The 10,958-nt window shown below is 40.2% G+C and overlaps 1 long non-coding RNA gene across 1 annotated transcript; it reads right to left on the reverse strand.

The window, feature by feature from the left end:
• Window positions 1-26: 26 nt before the first annotated feature.
• On the reverse strand, window positions 27-10,221 carry LOC115926679. Its single transcript, XR_004065207.1, has 6 exons — window positions 10,106-10,221; window positions 6,237-6,270; window positions 4,999-5,053; window positions 3,557-3,652; window positions 2,295-2,333; window positions 27-45 (listed from the first exon to the last, which is right to left on the reverse strand). It is a non-coding gene; the product is annotated as an uncharacterized LOC115926679 (long non-coding RNA).
• Between the last annotated feature and the right edge of the window lie 737 nt (window positions 10,222-10,958).

Genomic DNA, 10,958 nt, shown 5'->3' on the forward strand with positions numbered 1-10,958 from the left:
TGGAGAGTTCTTTGGAGAGTTCTTTGGAGTGTACCACCCTCGGTCCTGCAAAAGACAGAAAGGAATAGAAAAAAAAATTAATTAAATTCAATAGACACGTCTGGGCAATTCTTGAGAAATCATCAAGGAGCTCGTAGGATAGAACCTTGTGGTACACCATTTGTTATAGACAAAAAAATTGAGGAATTATTATTATAAACTACATATTGAGATCTATTAGAAAGATTACTTTCAAACCAAAATGACAGACAAATTTTAGTGTTGTTGTTGTAGTTTCCGAGTGGTGAGTCAACACACTGATTACTGAGCTGGGAGACATTGCCAGGCATAGCGCCATAAATCGAAACTAAAAAAAAAAAAAAAAAAAAAAAATTACTCTTTCGCCGCATAGGCCGCACCCCGACTTTTTGATATTTTCTCTTCCAATAATACTGCGGCCTTTACGCCGGCAAATACGGTAGTCACATTACCCAAAATTAGCCTGCTCGGCGGCCGAGCGGCGAGTTTTTAGCCAATTTTGCCCGGTCACCGCTCGTTTTTAAGGCATCGCTCGGTCGCTGCTGAAGTTTTAGCGCGGAGTTAAAATTCGGGCGGCGCCTGCTCACTTTCACTCGCCGCCCAGACTACGCTCGGCGACCGGGTGGTCGCCGCCCGGACGCCGGCCTAATCGAGCGTGCACCGTCGAGCGATTTAGGTCAACAATCGAAGCCCCTAGGTCAAAGGCTGTCGAGCAGTCGCCGCCCGGTCGCCGCTGGAAGATTAGTCGGTCACTGGGCGGCGAGTCCAAAATAGGTCGGCAGCCTTTGACCTAGCGCCTTCGATTTTTGACCTAAATTGCTCGGCGGCGAACGCTCGATTAGTTCGGTGCCCGGGCGGCGAACGGCCAGGCACCGAGCGTATTTTGGAGCTCCGCCGATCACTGGCCGGCCGCCGGGCAATTTCTTTAAAATCAGCCGGGGGCTGGTGGGAGACCGCCCGGCAATCGGAGGGTCACCGGTCGGTCACTGCCAGGACACCGCGCGAAAAAGCTCCGCGATTTCGCCCAGTTTTTACCTAAAATCGCTCGGCGACCGGTCGCCGCCCGGACGCCGCCCTAATCGAGCGTGCACCGTCGAGCAATTAAGGTCAAAAATCGAAGCCCCTAGGTCAAAGGCTGTCGAGCAGTCGCCGCCCGGTCGCCGCTGGAAGATGAGTCGGTCACTGGGCGGCGAGTCCAAAATAGGTCGGCAGCCTTTGACCTAGCGCCTTCGATTTTTGACCTAAATTGCTCGGCGGCGAACGCTCGATTAGTTCGGTGCCCGGGCGGCGAACGGCCAGGCACCCAGCGTATTTTGGAGCTCCGCCGATCACTGGCCGGCCGCCGGGCAATTTCTTTAAAATCAGCCGGTGGCTGGTGGGAGACCGCCCGGCAATCGGAGGGTCACCGGTCGGTCACTGCCGGGACATCGCGCGAAAAAGCTCCGCGATTTCGCCCAGTTTTTACCTAAAATCGCTCGGCGACCGGTCGCCGCCCGGACGCCGGCCTAATCGAGCGTTCACCGTCGAGCGATTTAGGTCAAAAATCGAAGCCCCTAGGTCAAAGGCTGTCGAGCAGTCGCCGCCCGGTCGCCGCTGGGAGATCAGTCGGTCACCTGGCGGCGAGTCCAAAATAGGTCGGCAGCCTTTGACCCTAGCGCCTTCGATTTTTGACCTAAATTGCTCGGCGGCGAACGCTCGATTATTTCGGTGCCCGGGCGGCGAACGGCCAGGCACCGAGCGTATTTTGGAGCCCCGCCGATCACTGGCCGGCCGCCAGGCAATTTCTTTAAAATCAGCCGGTGGCTGGTGGGAGACCGCCCGGCAATCGGAGGGTCATCGGTCGGTCACTGCCGGGACACCGCGCGAAAAAGCTCCGCGAATTCGCCCAGTTTTTACCTAAAATCGACCGGCCACCGACGGGAAATCGACAGGTCACCGCCCAGGCATCGCTGGGGCTCTACAGCCTGCTCGACTTCTCCAACAATCTATCATTTGCACTAGGTGTTTAAAAACAAACAAACTTGTTCTTCTTTATCAACTCCTTACATAATTCAAGGATTCTCTTCAAATTTTGGCAACACCCAATGGAAGAGTATTGAGAATTGTCCACAAAATTATGTTACATACCTACGGAAGTGTCATAGAAAATTTCATTAAGCCATAGCTTTCCTATTCCGCGTTCAATTATGTTCCCAATTATGGAGATCTGTTTCATTCCATTGTAGCTTTATTTTAAAAACTACTTGACTTTAGCCTTCTTAAGCAGATCAACTTACTCTCTGCAACTCTCAGCAATCTTGAAAACAGTCAATAACCTGAAAGAAAAAAAGAAAAGAAAAAAAACAATTGCATTTCATAAAATACCAATATGATTATATTACAAAAATAAATACAAATAGTGAGCCCTCATTCAATGCTTAAAGATACTATGTCCCTTTTGCAGCCACAATCAAATTCTGTAGAACTTTATAGGAATTATGAATATGTCATGTATGTCCTATCTGTGAAGTTTAAACGTTAGCAGTGTCCTAATATTCAAATTATGCAAAGAAACCCGTTTACTTGCTACATTAGCTTCACTGTCAGACACTATTGAGTGACTCACTAGCTTTTTTCTTCTTTGGAAATAACATACATGTACATAAAATGAGCTGTAAAGGGTATATGAGCATTTGTCAACATCAATATCCCACTTCTGCTTGTAATGGCCAAAATTAAACTGATTGAATCTTTGCGCAGCATAAAATGTACGACCATTCGGTACAATGGTCTGAAAATCAGACCATTACTTACTGGCTCTATAGCTCTTAAGTCGATTTGACAACTAATAGTCGTTATTTTCCAACTTAAAGACATTTTCAAGCCCCCCTTTTTTTAGGGAAGTTCTAAATTAGTATTATCTTTCAAATGCTGTTGAAATTTAACCTTTTCATTTTGTTGGCCTGCAAATGGGACATAGTACCTTTGAAGGCAAAGACCAGTTTTGGTCATGCGATTGCATTGTGAAAAAAACGTTGTGGAATCGATCAGAAAAGGTTGCTCAGCTAGCATATAAGTATTGGTGTGATCTGGATCATCAAAATGATGAGATTTGACCCAGTCTTGGTAAAGTTACAAGCACTGTACACAGAAAGATGTATGTGGGACTACGCGACACACACAGAATAATAATTATTTAACTTTTGATTAACACAATAAGACTAACTAGATGGAACTTAGACTGCGTGCAGTCGAAAATGATGCCTCCGCTATAGAGCGATTTTACAAACCAAATCGGAAGCAATTTTTAATATTCAAGTTTGATTGTAATCCATTATCAAGTTTGATTGTAATCCATTATCAGGTTCTCAGAATATTTTGATTACAAGCTATTTCAGTTTGAGAGTAATGCCTCTGGCTACTTTGTAGTGGAGGCATGAAAATCGAGAATGATCTTATCTGTTTGGATTGAAATCAATCATATTGTGATGATAATTTTCATCCATCAAAGTCCTTAGTAACTACCGTTCCAAAGATGGTGAAAATAAACAAGACATACCTCCTCGTCCCCTTCCTCCGCCGAATTCTCCCCTTCCGCGTCCACCGCCGCCTCGTCCACCGAAACAGCGTCCTCCTCCTCATCCACCAAATCCACCTGTAACAAACATTGTATGTCTAGTTAGAATCCACTGTATCGTATTTGTATAATAATTAAAATTATATTATTAAAGGTATAGACCAGTTCTGGTCATGCAATTCAATTGCATTGTGAAAAGAAACGTTGTGGAATCGATCAGAAAAGTTTGATCATCTATAAGTATTGGTGTGTACTGCAAGGTTCTGGAATCATCAAAATGATACAAAATTTTGCCCAGTTTTGGTAAATTAAAAGCACTGTACACAGAAAGATGTATATGGGACTATGTGATATCTATCCAGGCCGAATCTATATTTTAACTAGATGGAATTCGACTGCGTGCAGTCGAAAATGATGCCTCCGTCATAAAGCAATTTTACAAACCAAGACAGAAGAAATTTTTCGAATTCAAATTCAATTGTAATCCATTAACAGGTTCTCAGAATATCGTGATTACAAGCTATTTTTGCATACATAATGAGCCCATGACCTTTGACCTTATGAACCAAGAATTTACTCAGTTCATTGGCTCTGCAAGTAACATACATGACCTAATTTTGTCAGGAATCCATCGGTTGGTTCTTGAGATAACGCGATCACAAGCTGTTTTTGCATACATAATGTGCGCTGTGGCCTTTGACCTTTGACCTCGTGACCCCAAAATTTAATCAATTCATCGACTCTGCAAGTAACATACATGACCTAAGTTTGGCAGCAATCCATCAATCGGTTCTTCAGATAACGCGATCACGAGCTGTTTTTGCATACATAATGAGCCCTGTGACCTTTGACCTCGTAATCCCAAAATCTAATCAGTTCATCGGCTCTGCAAGATACATACATGACCAAAGTTTGGCACAAATCCATCAATCGGTTCTTCAGATAACGCGATCACGAAAACGGGACGTACGTACGTACATACAGACGGACGGACAACCCGAAAACATAATGCCTCCGGCTACTTCGTAACGGAGGCATAACAATCAGGGTTTCATTCTCCTTTAAATGAAGTTGGGTGGGGTGGGGCAAGAGGTGGGACACATCACACACAGCACAAACCCATATCCATCGTAATTAATCATAAATTCATCAGATCATTAACAATTGTTATGCTTGGGGACTTCTCGCTCAGCCAAATTGAACAGCCAAATCTTGCACAATCTAATTTTCATACCCTGTACAAAAGTGGCCAGTGCTCATCCAAGTATGAATTATTATCACATGTGTTGGCATCATATGATAGACAAGAGCTTCACCCATCCATACATATGACAATTTCCCGAGAATGTTTCACATTTTTTATTTATTTGGCAGAATATTTAAAAGTTTCAACTTTGATTTTTTTAGACACTCGGTATACCTACACTCCAAAAACTTTCTTCCGTCAAAGTCCAAAGCCCCTGTCAAAGTCCAAAGCACCTGTCATCAAAACAAAAAATAAAAAGTACAAGTAAAACATGACAAAAATATAAAAAACAAACAATTAAATAAACCAAGTTAGATTGCATCACAAATTCAACTTTGGTAACAACTAATTTGCATACTTTGATGTCACTCAAACATTTCATAATACAGTCCAACCTCATTATAACAATTCAGTATGTCATACATATCAACCATCAAGGCCCCATTGCATAAAACTATCGTATCTTTACAATTAATGATATCTCTACAAACTATGGTAAATACCATTGATTTCTTGATTTTTATTAGCTAAGCAGTGTTTGCAGAGATACCATTAATTGTAAAGATACAATAGTTTTATACCACAGGGCCCTGGACTTGACAAAACACTACCTACCGTATGTACTTTTGATGCTAAATTAACATGCTACAATTGATTTTTCCCCAAAGGTCACCTACATTAATTATCCATCCTGATAGGTTTCTTTCAGATAGCATGAGGGCAGTACAAATATGTATCAAGATTCCATTCATTCTTTTGGAAGCCACCTAGCCATCATCAAAATTGTATTAAAAAAAAGAAGAAAAAAAAGAAAAGAAAGGAGGCCCCCCCCCCCCCCCAAAATGAAGCGGGCGGGGACGCTAAACATGTAAAAAAAAATTAATGGCCTAACTCAAATCTTTTGGGACCCATAAAATAGCTTTAACTTAGACAAATTTTGATTTAGGACGATCATAAAATAATAGGACAAAACAGGTTGGGCTACGTGTAGACTTTCAACCATAGCAATTTTTGACTTATCCAAGTTCGACTAAGGCAAGGTCAGCTGTACTATATGTATTGCATTGGACTAAAATCAAAATACATCTATCATTTGCACTAGGTGTTTAAAAACAAACAAACTTGTTCTTCTTTATCAACTCCTTACATAATTCATGGATTCTCTTCAAATTTTGGCAACACCCAATGAAAGAGTATTGAGAATTGTCCACAAAATGATGTTACATACTTACGAAAGTGTCAAAAATGTTATATAGAAAATTTCATTAAGCCATAGCTTTCCTATTCCGCGTTCAATTATGTTCCCAATTATGCAGATCTGTTTCATTCCATCGTAGCTTTAATTTAAAAACTACTTGACTTCAGCCTTCTTAAGCAGATCAACTTACTCTCTATTAACAACTAATATCAACTTACCGGTACTAACCAAGTCTCTAAAGAACAGTCAAAACTGAAATACAAATAGAAAAAAAAACAAAAAAACAATTACATTGCATAAAATTCCAGAAATGAACATATCACAAAAATAAATACAAATGGAAATAATGAGGCCTCATTCATAATGCTGAATTACATAAATACAACGGCCCGTATTCTGAAGTTGTGTCTAACATAGGTTGCGTTTATCTAGCAAATTTTTGGCTAGAATCAGGTTTCTCAAACGTCTTTCAGGCAAATTTAGAAGTAGATAAACGCAAAGCCTTTTTCAAACGTCTTTAGATATGGGCATATCAAAAGACGCAAAAAGGTGCGTTTTGTATGTGACATACAGCCAGAATCACGTTTCTGAGAGATCGATAAACGCAAAGCTGTTTTGTACCTCACATACAAATAGGACCACACAGGTGTTGTGTACAAGCATACGTGTGAAGTTGACCTCCGAGAAACTGTCTGCTTCCCGGGTCAAACGGAGCTGAGCAGCTGCGAAGAGACAAGGCCTTTATTGTGAATCGTGAAGTGTAGATAAACGCGACATCCCGCAAATCACGATCGTATAGTGGGGTTCGATAGTGGGGTTCGATAGTGGGGTACGATATGTACATATCTAATGGCAAGCCTAGATAAACGCGCCCTTAGTCATGTCTTAAGTTAAACGACTGTTTAGTTAGACACGACTTTAACGCGAGGTCATGTCTAAGTCCTGTTTAACTAAATTTTGTATTCTGAAGTAGTGTCTAAGTCTTGTCTAACTAAACAACTGTTTAAGTCCTGTCTAAGTCGTGTTTAACTAAACTGTTTAAGTTCTGCGCAAGTCGTGTTTAACTTTTAGTCATGACTTCTGCGCATGGCCAATAGGCGTTAATTCTGACGATAGACCCAATGCGCATGCATGCGCGCACCGGATAAATAAATTAACGCGCACAGCTAGCTGTGTGCGTGCTGGTACCATGGTGATGTGATCGTGACGTAATGACTAGACTGCATGTACTGTGTACGTAGTACATATGTACTGTACGTACTCAGACCTGCCAACCTCAAGAGTTCAAAAACTGTATTCTTTAATCCCAAAAGTTGTATTTTACTGACAAAAGTTATATTCTTAAAAATAAACACGGACTGTGACATGATGGATCAATGCCTCTTACAGTTCCTACAAACAGGAAGAAAATTTGTTATGGATCATTGGCTGAATATGCATGATTTTGTCACGACTGGTGTGTTCAATGAACCAATGAACATCCCCAAATGGCCGATGTGAGATGCTTGTAGGATACTTTAGAGGTCAGAATGGGCATTTTGCCATTAGTAATGGCACACACACAGAATTTTAAAAAAATATATAAAAAAAAAAAAAAAATTAGGGCGCAATTTCCCCCCCCCCCCCCTTTTATTTTACTTTTGCCTTGGATTTAGGCCTGTTTTGACTTTTGGATTTTATAATGAAGCCAGGAATTTCAGCTGTCTGATGTGGACTCGTCTCTAGACCCACTGTATGGATTTTATTTTTAATCAAGGCAATGAATCCCATTGACTTTTTGGTAAGCCTGCAAGGTCTTAGTAGGGAGGCCAATGCCCGGGCGTAAGGCTTCTACGCCTACGATTTGTGCGCTCGTCGTCCAAGTCAGAAAATTACCAGAAGAAAAAAAAGGGGGAAAAAAAAGAAAAAAAATATCTATGGAATAAAATGTATAACAAATACACAATTACACACTCCACAACATACCTATAATCTCGGATCTGTAACGGTCTTTCACCATTTATTGACGATCTTCCAGATTTTGACATATTTTAATCCATTAATTGGGCTAGCAGACGAAAATAACGGACGCACAAGAGAAACTAGAAGGGTCCTAGAGGGCGATGAGGTTAGCTCACTAAAATCCTTCTCAATGACTGAAGGTAAAGCCTAAAAATATGGAATCAATTTAATATCAAAGAACTTTTGATAGAGATTAACATATCAGATGTGCACAAATGTCACTTTTAACAACTAGAAAATATAAAGAAAAAAGATTATATCTTTTTAATTGCAGATTTTTACAAACTGCACATTCGAAGGTAGATAGAGTACGATGTTTTTGTCAATCTTGCGTCGGTTTGAGCCCCATAGCTAGAGCCATCTCAAATTGAGAAGAAAAACTGTGAACAGAGACCTCATTGTTCCAGCCCCAAATAGAAGTCTTGCGACATCATTATATGAATATGTATGAGCTCCGGTCTCATCGCGCGCAAAACAAATTTGACGTAGTCTCACACATAGTACCTTATTCTCAGCACTAGACACCAGTGTCGTGCAGTAATGTATGAGAAGTGTAACAAAAGACATTTCAGTAAAAAAAAAAAAGTCTATGTGAGCAGTCTATACTCCAATTGAGAAGTGTAATGAATGCCATGATTTGAACGTGTGTGTTTTAGTGTATGATATCATCATATGGTTAGTGAGAGAGAGAGAGAGGGAGAGAAATATCTCCGTAAGTAGTACACGTCTATCAATGCGTGCAGTCATGTTTGATTCCGTATTGTGATCGCTACAAGTGCAAGTTGGATTTATCGATCGATGATAATGCAGTGTCAGATCTTTACTCATGAGGAAATAGTAATTGGAATACATCGCAAAACTAAGGTAGACCTCTAGGCCTAGATCTATTTATTTATTTCAATTACTTTCTTAATTTACAATGAGTGGCTTTCGAGCTTTCTCTCTATCATGTTTTGACCCTCCATGCCATGGCTAGCATGGCTCGATTGCGGTTTGCATGCAATTACCGTACCTGAATGAATGTACTTTCGCGCGAAGTTTTGAACTTGTTGTCCGGGCAATGACCATGATGACACGCCCATTCCCTCGGGCCTGTCTAATTCTCAACGTAATTGAAATTGATTGTTTCAAGGCTCGTCTTACGGACGGCCAGGCGCGCGCGTAGAAGGAAATGTATAATTATGAGCTGGATATCTCCTATTTTATGGACATTCTGGAGTCGGCAGATGGGTGAGTTGTCTTAGTGAAAGTAAATGCTTTCTTTTAATCTTAGTTTTATTATAAACAAAGTAGTAATTAAAAAGTTAGATTTGGGCATTGGCCTCCCGGCGCTAGAGTAGTTCCGTATCCATTTTTTTAGCAGTTTAATAATCCATTCTTAGGCTTAGCAAAGGAATTTTAGCCCAATTTGTTACTAATTTGAATCATAATCATGATATAGAGGTCTAGGGCCTATTGCATTTTCCACCTGAATTTGGATCACATCCGACATCGGGAAACCTCCGTTTAGTTTAGGGCTTCGATGTCGACGTCGTTGCTCAGTACCATCTCTACGCTATAGCTCTGCACCTCAAACTGAAGCTATCAGTCCAAAATTATGCACATTTCTCGCATGCACGATACCATAAACCATACGAGAAGTTTGCATAATTTTGGACTGATAGCTTCAGTTTGAGTTGCAAAGCTATAGATCTAGCGTAGATCTAGAGACGGTACTGAGCGACAACATCGACATCGATTCGAAGCCTTAAAGTTTAAACGGAGGTTTCCTGATGTCGGATGTGATCCAAACTAGTCTATGTCTAGGTCTAGATCAAACTTTTAGACCTATGGCTATGAATTAAAATTAGTAAAAAATTGGGCTAAATTTCCTTTGCTAAGAATGGATATGAAACTGCTAAAAAAAATGGACACGGAACTACACTAGCGCCGGCCTCCCTATACACAACGCCGCAGCAACAATTATAAACCTCTGAGTCTGCTCTGTACGGTAAGCGGTACAGGGGTGTGTTTTGACTAACGTGTGGCTGCAAACATGACTTTCCATGCAGCATAATGAGAAGGAAATCTCGAATAATCAACTTACCTAAACGACGTGTACAACTAAGGTCAAGATTCGGCTTCACAAGGCAAGATTTTGTCCAAGAGACAAACCACAAAGTGACGATGCTCTCGCGACGACAAATGTTGTTGTTGTGTTTTGGTTTAGGCCTAATGGCGATTAGTCAGTAATTTGACTATTGTCACCAAAATACTTTACGGCACGCGTTATATCTCTCATTTTTGTATTTTTTAAAAATATATTTATTTCGTTTTATATTTATCTATCTTTTAAGATAGTATCGAAAAATAATATTGTAAGCAAAACATTCATGGGCTTTGTTAGTGTTTTTTAACAGTACGTGCAGATTATTTGTTATATCACATACACACAATACATAAATAAATGTATTAAAAAAAAGGCATTACGGTATTCTCTAAAACAAAAATAAAAATTGAAAAGAAAGAAATCTTGCAAAATTAAATTCATCAGGTAATTCACCAAGTCTATGTTATCTACAAATTGATTGATATTTTTATTGTAAAAAGATATCGTAGACTACTCTTGCAATTAAAACTGAGGCATCTAAACAAATAATTATACATAATACATTTATAAAGCTCTGGGTTTTCCTTGTGCTTGATCATTTTTTAAAAATTCTGTAGGCTAACATTCTTATTCTTTCTTTCAAATCAAATCATAAATGCCCATATTTATTTCACTTGAATATTGATATGAAAATCTCATTTTCAGTTTAAATAATCATAATAGGCAACACTTTGGTCTTTGTCCAGTAAAGCCATGTCCCAAATGAATTTTGGTTTTCAACTTAACTGCCAAGTCTTAAATGTAAGAGATCCATCATCAGTGGTGGATCCGGGGGGATGGGGGTGGACAC

Source organism: Strongylocentrotus purpuratus, unplaced genomic scaffold, assembly GCF_000002235.5.
Source record: "Strongylocentrotus purpuratus isolate Spur 01 unplaced genomic scaffold, Spur_5.0 spur5_scaffold_2, whole genome shotgun sequence".
NCBI lineage: Eukaryota > Metazoa > Echinodermata > Echinoidea > Camarodonta > Strongylocentrotidae > Strongylocentrotus > Strongylocentrotus purpuratus.